This window comes from Phodopus roborovskii, unplaced genomic scaffold (genome assembly GCF_943737965.1).
Source record: "Phodopus roborovskii unplaced genomic scaffold, PHOROB, whole genome shotgun sequence".
NCBI classification, from domain to species: domain Eukaryota; kingdom Metazoa; phylum Chordata; class Mammalia; order Rodentia; family Cricetidae; genus Phodopus; species Phodopus roborovskii.
The window spans coordinates 43,343-65,013 of NW_026127043.1; positions in this window are offsets into that span (position 1 = coordinate 43,343).

A 21,671-nucleotide genomic window follows, 5' to 3' on the forward strand; every position below is an offset into this window, starting at 1 on the left:
TGAACATTTATTTATTAATTATGCATACAGTGTTCTGCCTGAATATATGTCTCAAAGGCACATGTATATTCCTGCTGTATTACAAATGCTCAACATCTAATTTTTCTACAATATGGGTTTCAGCATAGATTGGTAATGGTAATATATCTAAAACTTTTATGTCCTTTTATATAACACAGTTTATATTGGCTTCAGAGGATCAAATGTCATAAAGCTTGGATCAACTTCTTACAGGTCAAAAGGACGGCAGATTATAAGGAGTAAGGTTTTTCCTTCCACCGCTGGTCTTGTCCCACCTGCATGTCAGCCCCAATTATCACACCAAGACCCTGAATTAGATAAAATTCTGTTAGTCAGTTACTTGTTTCTTATCGGCTAGCTCTGTCTTAATTACTAAACCATTTCTATGTGTTTCCACATGGTCTCCTTACCGGGGAGTAGGGCAGGCTTCTGGTATCCCATGTCTCTCCATCTTGACTCCTCCTTACTGCTTCCTCTTTCCTCCTTGTCTCCTAGTCCCTCCTATCTTCCTTTTATATTGGCCAACAGTGCTTTATTCATTAACCAGTATGAGAAACATATTCAGAATGACATCTCCCATCAGCAGATAAGTACAGCTAACCTGAGGATGGAATTTTCTCCCTGGTCTTCCTGTCCCTCTTGATCACTAAAGGTAAGGAACTAAGCGTTCCAATTAAATATATACGTTTTAACTTCTGTTCCCTCTTTGAATATTTGGGAGCCTATTTGTGCTTCTGGCAGATGAGCATCAGTTGCTAACTACAGCCTACTCCTGAATATTGTTCTTCCTGGACTTATGGTGAACCAGTCCAGCTGATGTGAATCTTCAACAGGTTCTACAAACTAATGCCTTTGATAAATGTTCGATTTTCTGAATTCCCATTCTTTCTGATGGTATTGTCTAGCATTTTAGCATATTTGCATCTCAAAAACACTGCAAACGTAAGAAGGAAGTAATATAGGCATATCCCTGACACATCAGTGTTTTGATTTTCAAATAGCTGTCACCTGGAGTTCTATGGCCTAAAAAGCCTCCTTAGGCAGCTTGTTACTATTATGACTATGGGTTTCCTCAACCTCCAAGGAAGTGACTCCTGTCTGCAAAAGCAAAAGGTTTTTATTCTTAAAAATCAAGACACCTGGGACCTCATTCTCTCAGAAAAGTATTGTAGTGGCTTAAAATTTTGAAGGTTTTTTTAGCAGTGTAAACAGAAAGGGAAAATTGAGACCACTAGTCTCATTTCACAAGGTTTCCAAGATACAGGCAATTCATAGAGTACAATGTTTATTTACTAGGTCATCATGGATCTAAGTTAATAGTATCTGTCACTTGTTTATGTAACATTGATAAGCACACCAGAAAGGTTGGATGTTTTTCTTTGTTTTTACTTCTCCTGAGAACAGGATATGGGCTCTGTACACTGTAGTCAGGAATTTATCTACTGGCAGAAATTCTTGTTCTCTTTATTTTTTCCTTATTGCCATAAGTCCTAATTTTATACCTTTTAGTTATTATTTTTTTCCATCACATTCCCTCTTTCCTATTGACATTAGAGGCTCAATTTTTGGGCCTCCAATAGGTAAAAGAATTCTGGTGTTTTTTTGGTGTACAGGTTAGTCACCTAGCCCGCTATGTATAGGAGTTTTCTTTTGATATAGCATCTCAACAAGGAAAAAGGTGAAAAGTATTCTTTCATGTACTACTTCCTGCTTACTTTTGTAGTGTGTTTTCTTCTTGGGCCCAAGAAGGGTAAAATGATAGAAAAACCAAAAAAAAAAAAAAAAAAAAAAAAAAGGAGGGGGGATTTAGGAAATGGAAAATTATCAGAGGCATTAGTTTATACACCCTGTTGAAGATTCACATTGGCTGTATTGGTTCAAGTTGTGCTTGTAGGCAGTCCTTTTGACCAGTAAGAAGTGGATCCTAGCTTTACAACATTTGATCCTCTGAAACCTATATAAACTGTGTTGTATAAAATAACATAAATGTTTTAGGTATATTATCATCACCAATATGTACTTAAATCTGTATTGTAGAAAACGTAGATACTGGGTGTAGTGAGATAGTCCTTCTGTGGCACTGACCACACCAATTAGGGGATGGACCCATGGGCGGAGTGACCTGTGGAAGGAGGTCAGAGGGAGAGACAGGAAAAGCTCTCTTGCTAGCGTGACTCAGACAGGAGAGGATCGGGTTGAATTTCCTGGTGTTCATCTGTCTAGGTTGTAAGTTATTTCTCCCTGAATAAACATCTATTCGGCCTATTTGTTTATCCTGATCCTTATTTAATCGCATTAATTGGGTAGCTGTAAAAGAGCAGGAATGTACTTATGCCTTTGAGTCCTAGCAAAAATGACAGATTTGGGTTAGAAGCTTGTACATTTTTCTTCTGTCATGAGAGATCCATGTATAGATTGGTCAGAAGTACCTTAGTCCTGATGAAATGTCCTTCACATTTACACATAGATGATAACCAAAATAAATATAAAACCTTGAGCTTGTGACTAAACAGCTGGGAGTCACTCCTGGATAGCTTTTCAGAACTTAATTAAAAGTTAAGCTCTGAATTTTTACATTGTAAATTATTGTTATATCTTTAAGACTTATATGTCTTGAGCTAGAGATATGGCTCAGAGATTAAGAGTACTGGTGCTCTTCTAGAAGTCCTGAGTTCAATTCCCAACAATTACATTGTGGCTCAAAAACATCTATTATGGGATCTGATACCCTCTTTGGACCTGCAGATATATGCAGGCAGAACACTGTATGCATAATTAACAAATAATTGCTCTAAAAGTAGTTTTATGTCTTTATACTTTTAGATCCTTATTTAGGAGCCATATTAAGGCCACCTAATATTGTCAATCTCACAAAGTTTTGTTTAGCCAAGCCATCAGTCGTATCAGAGATCTGAGAAGGATAAATTTTATGTAACTTTTGAATGTATTAAATAAAACGGCAGGGACTATTCCTTATATTCCTACCATAACCAATTGTCTATGGCATTGAGGGGAGTTTTTCACCAAGTACATAATGTGAGAGATTTTTTGGTTTGCTTATTTTTTGTTACTTGTTCGTTGTTTTTCTCTGTGTAACTAGGACTTGGAAAACTCTGACGTTATTTTGTCTAGGCAAAGGTGGCACAGACAATTTTCCAGTACCCTACAACACAGTCTGAGCTGGGTCCTATCTAGCACCAGGCATTGTGTTTGAGCATCTTGCTACCAAGTCCATGTCATGACAATTTAGGCTGCCCCAAAATGTTCTTTAGAGACCTTGGGTCATTGTTAGGTTCTGTAATCTTTGTTTATTGTTATTACAGCTTTTTAGTTAACATTTAAATGCCTTATTCTAAAGATCTCTGTAGTATTAGAAGTCTTTCTAGGTAGATCTTAATAGATGACTTGGATGTAAGTTAGTTGCTTTAAGCTTACACTTTTACAACATGTATAGGAGACATAGTGAGGTTTATTCCTGTTATTAATCATTAATACTTAGTTTGACTATAACCAACAGTTAATCTATAAGGATTGCCGGTAACTTGTGTTTCTTAACCTTTTATAATAGGTTACCAGCTTTTATAAAACTAGAACTTTGCATTGTCACATTTAGCTTTAAAAATACTCATTTTAATTTCAAACTCCTTTAAGGAAACATAAAACAGCTATGTGACTCAGTTTATCTAAGTAACTTACGCTTACAAAATTTAGCAAAAACAAGGACGGATTGCCTTCGGTGTCATAAAAAAATGAGCATCTCCACTTTTGGTTAGAACATACAGTGTATGGCTGTGATCTTAAATTTCAGCCCTTTGATTTAAGTAATACATTAACAATGTAAAAAACTCACAAATATGATGTAACCTGAATTTAAACATTTAAAAACTGTTTTATACAACAATTCAACTTACTGTAATTTCTTTTTGTGATGTCTAATTTAAGCACACTTTATGCCTTTAAATCTATTGTTACCTTGGTGCATGTTAATTTATGTTAATTTCCAGTGTTAATAATTGTAACTTTTTAACTAGTTTCAATTTTTAACAGCTTTAGACATAGAACAGTATTAATGTCATCTACATTAAAAAGACATCTGATTTTCTGATAATCTGAATTTAATGACCAGCACTCAGAGGTAAATTTTGAGCTGAGGACTGTTAGCATTAGATAGCAAAAACATTTAAACCATTTTTGTTTTAGCTATATTCTTGTAATAAAACAGGTTTCTAACAGGAAACACAGAAAGACCTTTTTACCAAGTACATATATTTTTCCTGAGAGAAATAAACAGAAATTTTAAACTCTTAACCTAGTATGGTCAAATTTTTTAACTCATATTACTAATCTTAAATTTATATTTGTAGATTGAGAGCCCATAGCAAACAGTTTCCATCTTGTTCTTACTTTTTTACGACTTTCCTTTGAACCTCTATATCTTTCTCTGATTTTCTCAGACATCCCTAGCATTGAAAAATCTCTCCTTTTCTCTTTTTCTTTTTCTTTTTTTCTGATCAGTGACTCTTACTCAGAGGTACATGCCTTAAGTGAACATCTTATTTATTTAATTCCTGACTGTACGTTCTTACATTGGTGCTTTCCCCTGAGCCTTTCTGCAACTTCTGCTCTCTTAACTGTTGGGTCCTTATTCGGATTATGCGGGGTACACCAGCTCTCCTTTTATGTTATCTTTCATTATTATAATTTTATTTTTATCTCTTTTTGACTCTTATGGATCTGGCCAAGCCTTTTTTCCTGTTCTACGTTTTATTGCCCAGAGAAGTGGAATCATACTCATAACACCTGAAGTTCCTTTTGATGTTATCTGTGCAGCTTTGATGAGTTGCATTGACCTATAAATCTACAGGCCTTTTGACCTGTCTACTGGACCACTGTTATCTTACTTTGACTTCTTTGCTTCAGACTGATTGTAACAAGTTTGCACATACCCATCACATCTATTTACCATCTATTTTATTAGTTGTATTTTTTTAGTTGACATAAAAATCTTTACCAAAGTTATTCTCCCCAATACCCCCTTATCCTCCACCTCCCCACCGTCACCTCCACCCCTGTCCCTACAATCACAGTCACTGCCACCTGAGGAGAGGAGGGATGGGCTGGGGCAACTTCGGTCATTTGCTGCTAGGGATTCAGAATTCCTCTCCTCTCTGACTGCCCAAAAGCTGGCCATATGCACCTAGCCCATCAACAACCCAGCATGGCTCCTGGATGAGCATGGCTTAGGACTTCTGTACCAGGAAGTGCTGGTGCTGTTTACCCTGGTGGTCTGCATTACCAGCAACCTGTTAGTTCTTGGCCTGGGTGATTTTTTTGTTTGTTTCTTTGTTTTGTTGTTTTAATTTTCTAACTTATTTTTTATTTCACATATCTATCCCAGTTCCATCTCCCTCCCTCCATTCCTCACGCTGCCCCCTCTCATGAACCCTGACCACCCTCCCATCCATTCCCCCACCCCAATTCCACATGAATGGCAATGCCATCCTGGTGGGTTCATGGATATCTGTCAAGTCAATTGAAGTAGGGGCTAGGACTTCTCTCCTGTTTCTAGGTTAAGGGAGTCTCTCCATGTGTCTGCAAGTTCCTTTTTTGCACTACAATACATCCTGGATCCACTCTCTGAGGTTCCCAAGACTGCACAGTCCTTCTGGCTGAGACTCATATTCAGAGACACCTGAGTCAGTCCCATTCTGGATGCCAAGTTATCAGTGTAGAGGCCTGTTATCTATTCCTTGTTCAGGTCAGCTGTCTGTATGTTTCTACAACCTGGTCTTTTCCTCTCCCTTTGCATCTACATGCTAGTTCGACTCAGTGTTTAGGTATGGGTATTTGCTTCTCTTTCCAACAGTACTAGAGGAGGGTTCCCTGATGGTGAATAAGGTAGTTGTTGATCTCAGGACTTATTAAGGGAATTTATGGTAGCCTTTCCATGGTTGCTCAAATTGTTAGTTGGCAACAGGTTTGTAGGTCTCTAGACCTTTCTTTAGATTCAGTTTTCTCTTTAAACCACTAATGGCTCCCTCTTTTATGCTGTTTCTCTCTCTCCCTCTCTCTCTCACTCTCATTCTCTCTATCTTCTGTCTTCTATTCCTACCCTGACTCAATCTTCATAGGATCACCTGCTTTCCTCCTCCTACTCTCTTTCTCCTAATTCTCTCTACATTCTGTGACCCCCCCCAACCTCGCATGTGCTCTGGGGGACTTCTCCTTTCAACCTTCTGTGAGGGACTTTATATGAATTTCTTAGAATACACCTTGTATCCTAGTTCCACCGGTGGTGTGAATTATAGGCTGGTGATCCATTGATCTAGCTCTAGAATCCATATATGAGTGAGTATATCCTGTGTTCATGTTTTTGTGATTGGGTTACCTCATTTAGAATGGTTACTTCAAGAGCCATCTATTTGCCTGTGAATTTCAAGATTCCATTATTTTTTTTCTGCAGAGTAGTATTCCATTGTGAAGATGTGCCACATCTTCTTTATCCATTCTTCAATTGAGAGGCATCTAGGTTGCTTCCAGGTTCTTGCTATTACAAAAGATGCTGCTATCAACATAGCTGAGCAGATGTCTTTGTTGCATGGATGTGGATCATTTGGGAATATGTCTAAGAAGGGGATGGTAAACTAATTCCCATTTTCCTGAGGAACTGCTATACTGATCTCCAAAATGGGTGTACAAGTTTGCACTCCCACCAGCAGTAGAGGAGTGTTCCCATTTCTCCATGTCTTCTCTGGTATAAGTTGTCATTGGTGTTTCTAATATTAGCCATTGTGACAGGAATAAGATGGCATCACAAAGTTGTTTTGATTTGCATTTCCCAGTAGCTAAGGATGTTGAACACTTTCTTAAGTTTTTTTTTTTTAAGGTTTTTTGATTTCATCTATTGAGAATTATTTCTTCAGTTCTGTACCACATTATTTAATATGGTTGTTTGGTGTTTTGTTGATTAGTGTATTGCTTTCTTTGTATATTTTGCAGATCAGCCCTTTGTCTGATATAGTATGGGTGAAAATCTTTTCCTAGTCTGTAGGCTGCCATTTGGTCTTGTCCACTGTGTCCTTTTCCTTACAGAAGTTTCTAAGTTTGAAGAGGTCCCATTCTTTAATTGTTGCTCTCAGTGTCTGTGCTCCTGGAGTTATGTTCAGGAACCGGTCTCCTATACTAATTTGTTCAAGGGTACCTCCTACTTTCTCTTCTAAGAGGTTCAGAGTCGCTGCATTGATGTTGAGGGTCTTTGATCCCTTTGGACTTGAGTTTTGTTTATGGTGACAGACTTCGGTCTATGTTCAGTCTTATAAACACCATCATCCAATTGTACCAAAACCATCTCTTGAAGATGCTTTCCTCATTCCATTGTATACTTTTAGCTGTTTTGTTGAAAATCAGGTGCTCATACGAGTGTGGGTTTATATCAGAATTTTTAATTCCATTCCATTGGTCTAACTTTTTGTTTTCTTTCTTTTTTTGTGGCAATTCCAAGCAGTTTTCAGGATTATAGCTGTGTATTAGAGCGTACACTCAGGGATGGTCATGTCTCCTGATCACTCCTCCCATTGTATAGTTTTGACTGTTTTGTCAAAAATCAGGTGTTCGAAGGTGTGCGCGTTATTATCAGGTTTTCTATTCAATTCCACTGGTCTACTGCTCTATTTTGTTGCCAATACAAGGCCCTTTTCAGGAATATTGAACTGTAGTAGATCATAAAGTTGGGAATGGTGAGGCCTCCTGAACTCCCTTTATTGTACAGGATTTTTTTTTTTTTTTTTTTGCCTATCCTGGTTCTCTGGTTTTCCCATATAAAGTCCATTATTATTATCCTTTCAAGGTTCGTGAAGAACTGTGCTGGGATTTTAATGGGGATGGCACATTATCTATGGATTGATTTCGACAAGATTGACATTTTTACTATGTTCATCCTACCTATCAAAGAGCATGGGAGATCTTTCCATTTTCTGCTATCTTCTTGAATTTCTTTCTTTAAAGCCACAAAGTTCTTATTATTAGGTCATTTGCTTATTTGGTAAGCATTACCCCAAGATATTCTATGTTGCTTGTGGTTATTGTAAATGATGATATTTCTCAGATTTCTTTCTCAGCCCCTTTGTTGTCTGAATAAAGTAGGATTACTCATCTTTTTTGAGAATATCTTGTATCCTGCTAGTTTGCTGGAGGTGTTTGTAAGCCTCAGGTGTTCCCTGGTAGAAGATTTTTTTTTCTTTTTCTTTTTGTGTTTTTTTTTTTTTTGTTTTTGTTTTTTTTTTTGTTTTTGGGTTTTTTTTTTTTTTTGGTTTTTTTTTTTGGTGGGGGTTCAGTTTTGTAAACAATCATATCATCTGCAAATAGAGAAGGTTTGATTTCTTCATTTCCATTTTGTGTCTCCATGATCTACCTTTGTTTTCTTATTGCTTTAGCTAGTACTTCAAGTACAATATTGGAGATATGGAATGAGATGACAGCCTTGTCTTGTTCTTGATTTTAGAGAAATCCCCTTAAACTTCCCTCCATTCAATTTGATATTGTCTGTTGGTTTACTGAATAGTGCTCTTATTATGTTTAGGTATGTTCCTGTTACCCCTGATCGCTCCAAGGCATTTTCGTGAAAGGGTGTTGATTTTTGCTGAAGGCTTTTTCAGAATCTAAGGAGATTTTCGGGTATTTTTCTTTTTCAGTTTTTTTTTATAAGGTGGATCACCTTGATAGATTTTAGAATGTTAAACAACCCCTGCAAACCAGTGATGAAGCCTACTTGGTCATGGTGGGTGATTTCTGTGATGTATGCTTGGATTTGGTTTGCCAGTATTTTATTGAGTATTTTTGCAACAATATTCATTAGGGATATTGGCCTGTAGTTTTTATTCCTACTTGTGTCTTTGTGTGGCCTGGATACCAAGGTGATTGTGGCCTCCAAAAAAAAAGTGTTTGGCAATGAATTTTCTGTTTCAATTGTGTGGAACAATTTGGGGAGTATGAGATTTAGATCTTCCTTGATTTTCCAGTAGAATTCTGGACTGAAGCCATCTGGCCCTGGTCTTTTCTCTCTCTCTCTCTCTCTCTCTCTCTCTCTCTCTCTCTCTCTCTCTCTCTCTCTCTGTGTGTGTGTGTGTGTGTGTGTGTGTGTGTGTGTGTGTGTGTGTGGTGGAAGTCTTTTGATTACTGCTTCTCCTTCGTTAGGGGTTTATAGGTCTATTGAAGTTGTTTGTCTGTTATTGATTTTATTTTGGTGATAATTTTCAAGAAATTTGTTCATTTCCTTTGCATTCTCAAGTTTTGTGGAGTACAGGTTTTCAAGGTATGACCTGAATATTGTCTGGAGCTCACAGAGGTCACACCTTTAATCCCAGCCCTAGAGAGGTATAAAAGGTAGAAGCAGGGGATTGAGGAGTCAGTCTCAGAATTGTCCAGCCCCTCCAAGGAGAGGAAGGTTTCTGAAACTTGGTGAGAGTTTGTGGAGACAGGATTAGCGCTTCCTTCCTGACATAAAGGTAAGAGGTAGTGGCTTGGCTTTCTCTGGGTCTGCTATGTATCTTGCTGCACTCAACATTATTGGCAGCACATGGGAGTTAGAGGAAGTCAGATCTCTGTGAGTTGTAGGGTAGCATAGCACGGTCTTAGAGCTAGTACCAGGAATGTAGGGTGTGACCACTGACAAACAAACACTGTCTCAAAAAAATACAATTGATTTTGTAATTTTCAACACGATCAAACTCAGTTCAATCTCTGTCCTGAAAGTAGATGTAATTAACACGAACATGTCTCGTTTCGTTATTCTTCCACTGAGATTGGAAGGTTACTGAAGCCCTGGTTAGATTCCAGTGGTCATGGCAATGGTTACATAAAATGGAAAGCTGATTAAAGACTATAAAACTAATTATTTAACAATACAGAGACAGATGCTTAGAGTTTGAGATGACTTGGAGAATGGGTTTTTACTGTTACCATAGATTCAATCTGTTTCCTGATGGGAGATCCAATCAAACTGGTCACATACAAGCTATACCACTAAGCTCAGGTAGGAGGATTAATGAGATTTCCATGTCAACTCAGAATGAAAAAAGAGTTTAGATAGGGCTGAGCTTCATTGATCCAATGAATATGGAAATCTTACAAATGTCTACATGTCATCATGAGAGTAAATCCCAGAATTGAAAATTGGGGGGAGAAGTTTTGTTTGCTTGTTTGTTTTGTTTTGTTAATTTTTTGTTTTTTCAAGACACGGTTTCTGTGTATTGCATTGCATTCTGTACTGGAATTCAATCTGTAGAACAGGCTTCTCTTGAACTCACAGAGATCTGCCTGCCTCTGTGCCCCAAGTGCCGGGACTAAAGGTGTGAGAAACCAATGCCTGTGCATGGACTAGTGTTAGAGTTAACCTGAGTCTTTGGTACAATCTGGTCTCCCCCCCACACACACCTTTCCCACATCTGATTCTCTCAAGCCACAGCTGTGAAAGCTCAAGTATGATTGGGTGGGGATATGCTCAATTATCCAATCAGATGGCAGAATATTGCTGATGGTGGCGATTTGAATGGAAGGTGTAAGAGGATATGGGCATATAAGGGTTATCCTGGCCAGGTTAAACAGAGTTGTTTGGATCCTCAAGTCACTAACACAACTGCTGGGATTGGAACACCTCTTATGTGTGTGCTGATCAGGGTAGCCATTCAAGCCCATCAGGACATACAACCTTACCAAGGATCTCCAGTCCCTCGGGCCATCTTAGCAACCTTGGTTTTGTTATTATGTTTGGTTTTGCTATTTGAAGCTGAAAATCTCATTTAGCCCCGGTTAGCCTAGAACCCCACATGCAGCTTAGTGTTATGAGAGTATTATGAGATTTGCTGACTCAGAAGAAGGGTCGACCTAGGTGAGTCAGAAAGTGTGACATGGAGGGGAAGAGTGTGGATGGAGAGAAGTGACTACAGAGTTCAGAATGTGGGTCGAGTTGAATCAGAGCTGTCTTGGAGAAGTGAATAAATGAAAAGAGACAGTGGTGCATGGAGCACAGGTGCTAACCTGCTGTGCCCTTTAAGAGAATGATGAGGTTGCGATATTCAGGGGTTAAGACACACTGAGCAAGTAACGACCAACAACTCCAATCTGGCTTAAAAGGATTTAATTCAATGTGATTATGGACTTGTTAACTGAAGATGAAGAAAATTCTGTAGAAGCCCACAGATGGCCATGAGTCTCAGCGAAGCATCAAGTTGACAAATTGTCAGTACTCAAACTCCTAAAGAGTGGTCTGGGGCTCATCTTGGCTGCAGGTCTAAAATATTAGAAATGACAGTGACTGTCTCCATTTCACATATTCTCCCAACAACCCCCACTGATTGAATGCAAAGTAAACTTGGCTGTGGGATTTTTAACTTTGATCTTGTGGATCAAGAAAGACATTTGAAGATGATTTCCCACAAAAGAGTCTAGCTCTTGTTTACTTTTCCACTCTCTCATTGCCCAGGGTTGTAGTATTCTGGGGAGCAGTGTTTTTGATTAGCAGAATAACGGGGAGATTTGTTGCCATGGTGGCTCATGTCCACGAGCATGAGGCCTTTGAGGGACCTATGCCTATGAGAAGTCAGACAGTGTGTAATAGGAAATATGGGTTTTCCAACATTTCTAGACTAGTGACCAAAGCCCGGCAGGGTTTACGCCATGAAGGGGCAGAGAGTCCTGCTGAAAGTGACTTGTCTGAAAGGATTAATTCCTCTGAATATTCCCATAGCACCTGTCTGTGTGAAGGTCAAGATGAGTTCGCCATTGACACTCCAGATGCTGGCAAGAAGTAGTCTGCTCAAAAATGAAGCCTTGGCTATCTCTGCTCTGAATAAACTACCCATGGAGCTCTTCCCACCGCTATTCAAAGATGCCTTTAAGGGGAAACAAACCAAGATCCTAAGTGCTATGGTGGCAGCCTGGCCTTTCAGATGCCTTCCCTTGGGAGCCCTGATGAAGTTTCCTGACCTGGAGATCTTGAAGGAAGTGCTGGCTGGCCTTGATTTGCTGATTCAGCAGAAGGATCGACCTAGGTGAGTCAGAAAGTGTGACATGGAGGGGAAGAGTGTGGATGGAGAGAAGTGACCACAGAGTTCAGAATGTGGGTCGAGTTGAATCAGAGCTGTCTTAGAGAAGTGAATAAATGAAAAGAGACAGTGGTGCATGGAGCCCACTGCTGAGAGATGTAGTCAACACACAATGAGTCTACCTCGGCCTCTGTAGCCAGGCCCTAGAAAGGAAACTTTTGAGTCTTGGTTTCCAGGATGCATTCAAGGGAAGTGGATGTGTGAGGTGAAAGCCGATTATACATTGGCAGTCCTGCCATTTGTATCCCCTTCTTGTTTGACCAACAGGAATTGCAAATTAGAGGTGCTTGACTTTCGGGATGCCCATCATAACTTCTGGAACGTGTGGGCTGGAACAGAGGATGGTGTCTGCTCTCCAGATGTCGTCGTAGAGACCCAACCAGTGGTGCACCATCCCGAAAGACAGGGAAAAGAGGTTGTGACTGTGATGATGAACCTTTCCCTCCATTCCAGACATCTCTGTGAATACCTGGAATATTTCCACTGCTGGGCCCAGCAGAGAAAAGATGTGCTGCAGGTGATCTGTGAAAAGCTGGAGTTTGGGGCCCGCCCTGTCTATAACCCCCTAGAGCTGCTGGAGGTATTTGCACCATGCAGTATACGGGAACTGGAAGTGAATGTTCGCTGGGACCTGAGGACCCTTGCAAAGTTTGCCCCTGGCCTGGGCCAGATGAAAAACCTTCAGAAACTCCTTCTTCATGAAGTCTTCACACCCTTGCGTTGGTTGTGGAACCAAGAGATGAAACGACGGTGTTTTCGACAGATCGTTTCTCAGTTCTCCCAACTCAACAAGCTCCAGCATCTCTGTTTGAATCGTGTCTTCCTCCTGAATGCAAGACTGGACCAAGTGCTCAGGTAAGGAAGGATAGAGAGCTTGTTTCACAGGCCAGAGAAGAGCCTTTCCGTGTTACATGAAACATCAGTGTACACCTGGGGCTTGCCAGCCACTGGTGACTACACACGGATATGACCTCTGAATGATTGCTCTAGTAGTCTTTCTGCTATTCTTGCCACCATCACCGAGAAACGGTCTTTGAAACCTGATCTACAGAGGAGAGGGTGTTTTAAGTCACATGTTGCCCCTTGTCAGCACTGTCCTCAGAACTGTATGCACAGTTTACTTCGCTCTCTGATTTTCCAAGGGACAGGGGCTCTCTGAGCACAGGTAGTGTCTAAGTCAATGGAAAATTACTGAGAGTGAAGTGATTAGGGTGGGTCACAGGGAAGACCTCTCAGTAGTACAGAGGCTGTGCTAGGAGGTGGGACTCATGAGGACCAATGTTAGCACACACAGAGAAGGCTCTGAGTTGACACCAGGTTTTCTTTCTTGGCTTCCTGCTGGCCCCATTTGTCATCTGATGAGGCTTTGAGTTTGACAGCGCAGAGGAACCTGGGTTGGGGGCCTAAGCAGTCACATGATTTTGCCTGTGCTGTTACTTCTCCATCTGAGAGCATTCTCGAATTGACCTCCACCAAGATCTCAGAACGACATTAGGGCACACTAACCACTGCTCACTTGAAGTTGGTGCCCTTTATCTACCACTATTAAACTTACTGAGATAATCTGCCTTGTCTTTCTGTAGGAACTTGGAGAGTCCCTTAGAGACCCTAGCAATCACTCGCTGCTCACTATCAGAATCAGACATGAGTTACCTGTCCCAGTGCCCAAGCGTCCATCGACTCACACATCTGGACCTGAGTGGTGTCACCTTTTTAAATTTAAGTCATCCACTTCTGGGAAGACTGCTAGAGAGATTGACAGCTACCCTGCAGACATTAAAATTGAAGGGTTGTATGCTCATGGACTTCCAAATGGATGTCATCCTCCCTGCCCTGAGCCAGTGTACCCAGCTGGTGGAGGTGAATTTGATGAAGAACTTCCTGTCTTTGACCAGCCTTAAGAAGCTGCTTCAGCACACTGCCCACCTGACACAGCTCACCTTGGAGATGTATCCTGCCCCTGGTGAAGTGTATGATGACTTTGGTGATGTCCTGCCAGACAGATTTGTCCAATGTTGTTCTGAGCTCTTGGACACTCTTAGAGCAATAAGACAGCCAAAGGAGGTCTACTTTGTGAGTAAGAAGTGTCTAGATTGCAGGCGATTCTGTGTCTATCACCAAGAGGCCTCCCTATGTTCATGTTGGGAATAAAGGATGAGAGATTACTGCTGGCCTGAGAAAGGAAATCAAGGACTCCAGTGACTCTTTAGAGAGACACAGAGCTTGTCTATTCAAGGTGTTTTGGATATACTTGTAGACAATGTCATACCAAGGAATCAGAGGAGAGAGAGAGAGAAGCTTTGACATGGACAATCAGGGCCTGCTCAACTGCTCAGGGCCAACGGTGAAGACCCAACCTCAGATAGGAAAAGGGATATGAGAACACTGTGGACTGACCCCACCACAGTCAGTGTGTGAGAGTTCAGATACACAGGGGAGGGGATAAAGACAGAGCATAGTACAAAGAGCACCATGGACTGGATGAAATGTGTTCCATGTCTCTGCCTCCACCTTTTCTTTGCCTGACTTACATAAAGATTTGTAATATGTGCACATATATTTCCTTTTTGAAGAGTAACATTGACTGTAGAATGAACTGTTGTTGAGAGCACGGTCCTCTCCCTTTTCAACTGAGATCTGTCTTTCTGTGGTTACGAGAGGCATTTAAGCTGGATATTACTTGCCTCGCCCACCATCCGTAACGTTACAGTTTCCAATAAGCTCAATAAAAAATGCTTTTGCATGAGAGAGTGTGTTGCACACTTTTAATTTACTAAGGTTTTCCCTTGACAATCCCAGACTTGTGCACTGCGCTCACTGTGTTTGCATACTCTTGTGTCTCTTTGTCTCTACACCTTCTGCGTCTTAGAACTTTCAGGCAGATGCCAACCTAACATGTCACACTCTTGGGATTTTTATACCTCAGCTTATTGTAATCTCATCATAAAGTCCGAGATAAACTCTTGGAATGATGGATGACTCAGCGAATGAGGGTGCTTCATAACTTCTCTGGGGACCAGTGTTTGATCTTAGCGGGCAGAAACACGTGGACCTCTTTCCGGATATCTGACATTCATTTCTGGTTTCTGGAAGCGCTTGCTGTTATCTCCATATACATACACACATACCACACACATGCCCTTCAAAAGACATTTTCTTAAAGATAAGTAAAGTTAAAGTATGGAAAAACACAAATGAATTTATAGTATTAAACAGGAATCCAGTCTAGAGGTGGATATCCCCACAGGGTTTAACCCATCAAAGTATGAAAAAGATAATAGCAAGTAGACTGATGATGCCCATGTGGGAATCTCCATAGATTCCCACATAGACAGTTGCGGTAAACGGTCCCTATGTGTTTCTGCAGCCTGGCCTTGTCCTCCCTGCCTGCATCTTGATTCGAGTCGGCTCAGTGTTTAGTTGTGGGTGTTTGCTTATGCTTCCATCAGGTACTAGATGAGGGCTCCATGGTGTTGGATAAATTAGTTGTTGATCTCATTATCAGGGAAGGGCATTTATGGTAGCCTTTGCTACAAATTTTTAACTGGGGTCATTCTCGTAGGTATTTGGACATTTCTTTAGGTTCAGTTTTCTCTTCAATCCTATAATGGCTCCCCTTTTTATGGTCTCTCTCTTTCTCTTGCTCTCTCTTTTCTCTCTTCTATTCCTCTGTTGACTCAGTCTTCCTAATCACACGTGGTTTCCCCTCCTCCCCTTCTATTTCTCCTAGTCCCCACCACACTAACGGCTCCCCAATCCCCTTGTGCTCTGGAGAATTTTTTGTTTCCACCTTCATTGAGGGACCTTATATGAATCTCATAGATGTTCCTTGTGTATCAGTTTCTCTGGTGTTGTTAATTATAAGCTGGTGATCCTTTGCTCTATGTCTAAAATCCATATGGGAGCAAGTACATAGCATGACCTTCTTTTTGTGCCTGTGTTACTTCTTTCAGGATGGTTTCTTCAAGTTCCATCCAGTTGCCTGAGAATTTCAAGATTCCATTTTGTCCCCCCAACAGAGTAGTATTCCAGAGGAAAAGATTATGGTAGAGCCATTCGTTGTATTTTTTCCATTCTAGAAATTAGAAAATTGAAGCATAGAAAACAGTTTTAAAATACTCATCAATGTACATGACAGCATTTGATTCACCTAATCAAGGCATAGCCAAATCTCTGGAAGTTTACCTACAGCTTTTACTGGTTACCAAATATGAGATTACCTAATGATCAGAGAACATAATATGTGGAGAAACAGTTCAAAGGCTTCTGTTTATGGATGCTCTCTCTCCTAACAAGAAAAACTACGGAACATAGGATAACAAGACTCACAATCATTCATGAAAAGATGAGTTTTCCATTGTTAACTTCCTTCAGGAAGGTGATAATCCATTTGTTAGAGTAGATTTAGGGAATATTTGATTTCAGTCCATCTCTCTTGAGACAGCCGTCCAACATTAAATATGTGATATCTTCTAAAAACCATGCATACACAATGACAGTTCAGTATTTAAACATTTTCTACTCAACTCTGTGATTAAATAAGGGATGAACATGTGAGTTTCCTACAATCATGTTGGAGTGAAGTGAGAGTCAACGGTGTCGAGTATGGCAGACCATTTGATTGTCTGATTATGTTGTTATTTGATTATTAAATTAGGACATTAGATAATCCATGATCAGTGGATTGTGGTTCCAAGATGTGGGAGGCAATTATTATAGACCATCTAAATATAAATTATGTAGTTAAAATATTTAAATTAATCATGATAGCATCGTTCATGAGTCTGGTTTGGAGCCACATTAGGGAAGTGGATGATGTTACATGAACTCATTATTTGATTATTTAATTATATAAAACAATGATTATATCATCCATGACACCTGGAATTTGGTGCCACAGATCATCTCATTACATAATTAAAGTATTTAAATTTACAATTCGTGTTAAAACCCAATTTAATGTAAATATTTGTAAAGTTATGTAAACCAAAAATCCTCCATTCTATGAATAGACCTGTAAAGCTCCCTCTTGTGGCGTTAATTTGCAATATAATCACATTTTATGATTCATTTTTTCAATTGATGATGATGAAATCCCTCACGACTGGAGTGTGGCCAAGATTCTCTGCCAGTTAAATGCTACATCACCTCTTTATTGTGACAGTTAGCTATTACTGACTTATGTAATCCTTTAAATTAATTGAACGACAGACAATGCCATCACTGACTACGATTAGGGTGCAAATATCTGTCAGGGAAAGGTTAGGAAAGTTTTAGACATAGGCAGAGCATTTTCTGAATGATCTATGCTTTTCCCAGTGTACTAGGGATGCTGGATGATTGGGTCCAGAAGATTGCACGGTGCCCCACGAAAAGTACAAAATCTTCACCAAGCCCAGCTTGGTGGTCTGGGTGTTGACTCCCTGCTCTTCCTCCTCATATTCACATCGGTTGTGATCTACGAACAGAAGAAGTAGTGGCACAAGGATGTCCTCATTATAAGATACATTGCATCAATTGATGAGGATGACATTCTTCATGACTGGAATCTAGCCATGCTTCCCTGACAGCTAAATCCTACATCTCCTCTTTATTGTGTCAGTTAGGTATTACTGACTTATTTTATTCTTTATATTATTTAAGCGACAGACAATGCCATCACCGACTACGATTAGGGTGCAAATATCTGTCACGGACAAGGATAGGAAAGTTGTAGACATGAGCAGAACATTTTCTGAACGATCTATGCATCTCCCAGAGTACTAGGGATGCTAGATGATTTAGTCCAGAATATTGCATGGTGCCCTCCGAGAAGTACAAGGACCTTACCACGGCCAGTATGATGGTCTGGGTTTTGACTAGCTGCTCATACTCCACATCTTCACATCTTTTGTGATCTATGATGCAAAGTAGTGGCACAAGGAGGTCAGCACCATTCCCGAGACTGGCAAAAAGATGACAACCTACAACACGAAGACCATCTCTCTCTCTGCAATGCTGGTGATGCCCCCGCTGCAGCCAACTTTTCAGCTGATATCAATATTTTGGCTACTACTGCTTTGGCAGGAATGGGCCCATTATCTCAGGTCTTGCCCCACTAAAACAGAGATTCAGGCACTGGTGAAGTTATCATGCCAACAGTATTCTTCAGGCAAGACAGTTTGATTATCTGACGATTAACTAATGGAATTTTAAAAAAACGTGATGGCAGCATAAATTTTCATATCTGGAAAGTCAGCCCAGGATTTGATGATACAAAAAGTTCAACAACTTATGTATTTAAAGATGTAATTATTAAATTGTTTCATCATATAATCTGTGAACCTTGAAGATTGGTGCCACCTGGTGTGACTCAAGTGTGACAGACGATCTAACAGATTATTTCATTTTTAAAATCTGTCTTTTTCTACTCCAGGAACAGTGGAGTCTGGATCTAACTTGATGGTGTTAATTGTCTCTTGTGATTTCATTATTTATTTATTTATTTATTTAAATCAATGATGATATCGTTTTGCTATCTCTCTAGAGGTGAATTATGAGAAATTATCTCTTTATTCTCTCATTGTTTTTGTACAAATCTCTGATTAAGAACTCAATGACACTTCAGGATTGAGCAATCTTGTAGGCTTCACGTATAAAACACCATCCACTTGTTTAATGTTTATTCATTGAATTATCAAAATCCGTCATTATGTATTCAGTGTTCACTGCAGTTTTGAGCTTCCTTAGGGGAGTCCTTCGTGCCAGAACATCACATCATCTAATAGTACACTTACTTATTTACCTGTTAAACTAGAAAATAAAAAATAATAATTCATCATTTAATTAATGTATTTAAATTACAGGTAATGTTATGGACCCTAAGACATTTTTGGAGTCAGATTTTGTGAGTTGATGATGTAACATCATCTCATTACTTCACCATTTAGCTCTGTAAATAGATCATTACATCAGGGATAGTTTTAAGACTTTGGTGCCACCTCGTCAGTGTTAATTTAAAACGTCAGCTAATTAATTATCAACTTAATTTTTTAAAAACATCATTATTCCAGGAAGAGATCAGTCTGACTACTCCATGTGGGATTTAATTATGCACCACCATGTCATTATTCAATCATTTTTCATTATATATTAATTATTTAAATCGATGAAGATATTGTTATTCATGACTGGAGTCTGGCCATTCCTCCCTGGGAGTTAATCGTGTCGCATTATTTAATTATCTAAGTACTACTTCCTTGACAATCACTGGAGTTTGGTTCCATCTTATGAAAGTTAAGTAAGCAGGACTATCCAATTATTAACTCATTTGTTTGTGTAAGTAATGATGGTGTCATCCCTAATTTGGCTTCTGTCAGAATGACACAGCAGGAGATCGGTACCAGAAGAAGTGCCCGGAGAAGGAGGGACACTGCGTTATCCTGTGATTACTGATTACGTAATCGTAGAATTTTTTTTATAATCGAATGATTACACGAAGTAAAAAAAAAACTATATTGCTTCGTATCGTCAGTTTCTGAGAGCCTGCAACCGAACTGACAATTGAAGGACACAGTCACCACCAATTTTAAACAATGGAATAACTGAATAATCGCCTGATCAGGGAATCTCATCTAATGAACACTGTTGGGCTGATAACATGACACACCACCAACAATATATCACTCTAAATAACCATATTAGAAAGCAGGGTACAGGACTTAATAGAGACATACCAATTGAGGAATCAAAAATGACCAAAAGGCACATTAGACAGTGCTCAAAATCCTTAGTCATCAGCAAAAGGCAAATATAAACAACTCTGAGAAACCAAGAGATCAAGCTCCACTAAAGGTAAGAAAATGAAGTGGAGTTTATTTTATTTTCAATAAAGAGAAGAGGGTTATGGTAGAGGCAATTTGTTTTATTGTTTCCATTTTAGAAATTAGGAAACTGAAGCAAAGAAAACAGTTTTAAAATGTACTTGAATGGCATAATGATGCTTTTGTTTTCATAATTATGTCATCATAGGCATGTCGTTGCTTGAGAATCTGGTAAATATGTAGAACTCAAATGAAAGAGCCCTGCTTTGTTTTTGTGAGAAAATCAGTGTGGCTGTAATGTTAGTTGATCAGTGGGTATGCTACTTTTAGCATGAGGGAGCAGCACTAGGATGTGACAGAATGTTGGCTAATGAATGTGGCCTGGAAACCCTGCCTGCATACAGTATCGTGGTGTCATGGGCCAAGGACCAGAGAGCAGCTTTGAGAAAGTGTTATCATGGGACATTACAGTCTCCCAAGATAACTATCTACAAAAACTTTTCATGGACAGCATTTGATTCGCCGAACCAAATCACAGCCAAATATCTGGAAGTTTGCCTACAGGTCTTACTGGTTACCAAATTCAAGATTACATAATTATCGGAGAACATAGTTTGTGGAGAAACAGTTCAAAGGCTTCTGTTTATGGACACTCTCTCTCCTAAGAAGGAAAACTATGGAACACAAGATAATAAGACTCACAATTATTTATCAAAAGGTGAATATTCCATTGTTAAATTCCTTCAGGAAGGTGATAATCCATTTGTTAGAGTAGACTTAGGGATTATTGGATCGCATTCCATCTCTTTTGAGGCAGCTGTCCAATATTAAATATGTGATATCTTGTAAAAACCTTGCATACTCAATGACATTTCAGCATTTAAACATTTTACTAATCAACTCTGCGATTAAATAAGCTATGAACCTGGGAGTTTCACATAATCATGTGGGAGTCAACTGAGAGTCGATTGTGTCGAGTATGGCAGACCATTTCATCCTCTGATTAAGTTGTTATTTGATTATTAAAATTGGAAATTAGATAATCCATGATCAGTGGATTGTGGTGACGTGATGTGGGAGGCAATTATTATAGACCATCTAAATAGCAATTATGTAGTCAAAATATTTAAATAATCATGACAGCATTGTTCACAAATCTGGTTTGGAGACACCTGAGGGAAGTGGATGATGTTACTTGAACTCATTATTTGATTATTTAATAATATAAAACAATGATTATATCATTCATGACACCTAGAATCTGGTGCCACAGATCATCTAATTACATAATTAACGTATTTAAATTGACAATTAGTGATAATACCCAAGATCATGTAAATATGTGTGTAAGTATGTAAACCAAAATCCTCCATTCCATGAAGAGTCCTGTAAAGCTCCCTCTTGTGGCATTAATGTGCAATATCATCACATTTTATGATTCATAGACTCAATTGATGATGATGACATTCTTCATGACTGGAGTCCTGGCCATACTTCCTTGCAACCTGTTGTATTTTTTCCATTCTGGAATTGAGAAAATTGAAGTATAAAAAATAGGTGGAAATCCTCATCAATGTACATGAATGGCATAATGATTGTTTCGTTTTCATGCTTATATTACTACAGCCATGTTGTAGCTTAAAAGACTCGTAAATATTGTGTAATTCAAAAAAAAAAAAAAAAAACAAAAAACAAAAAAAAAACAGGGCCTTGCTTTGTTTTTGTTTTTGTGAGAAAATCAGTGAGG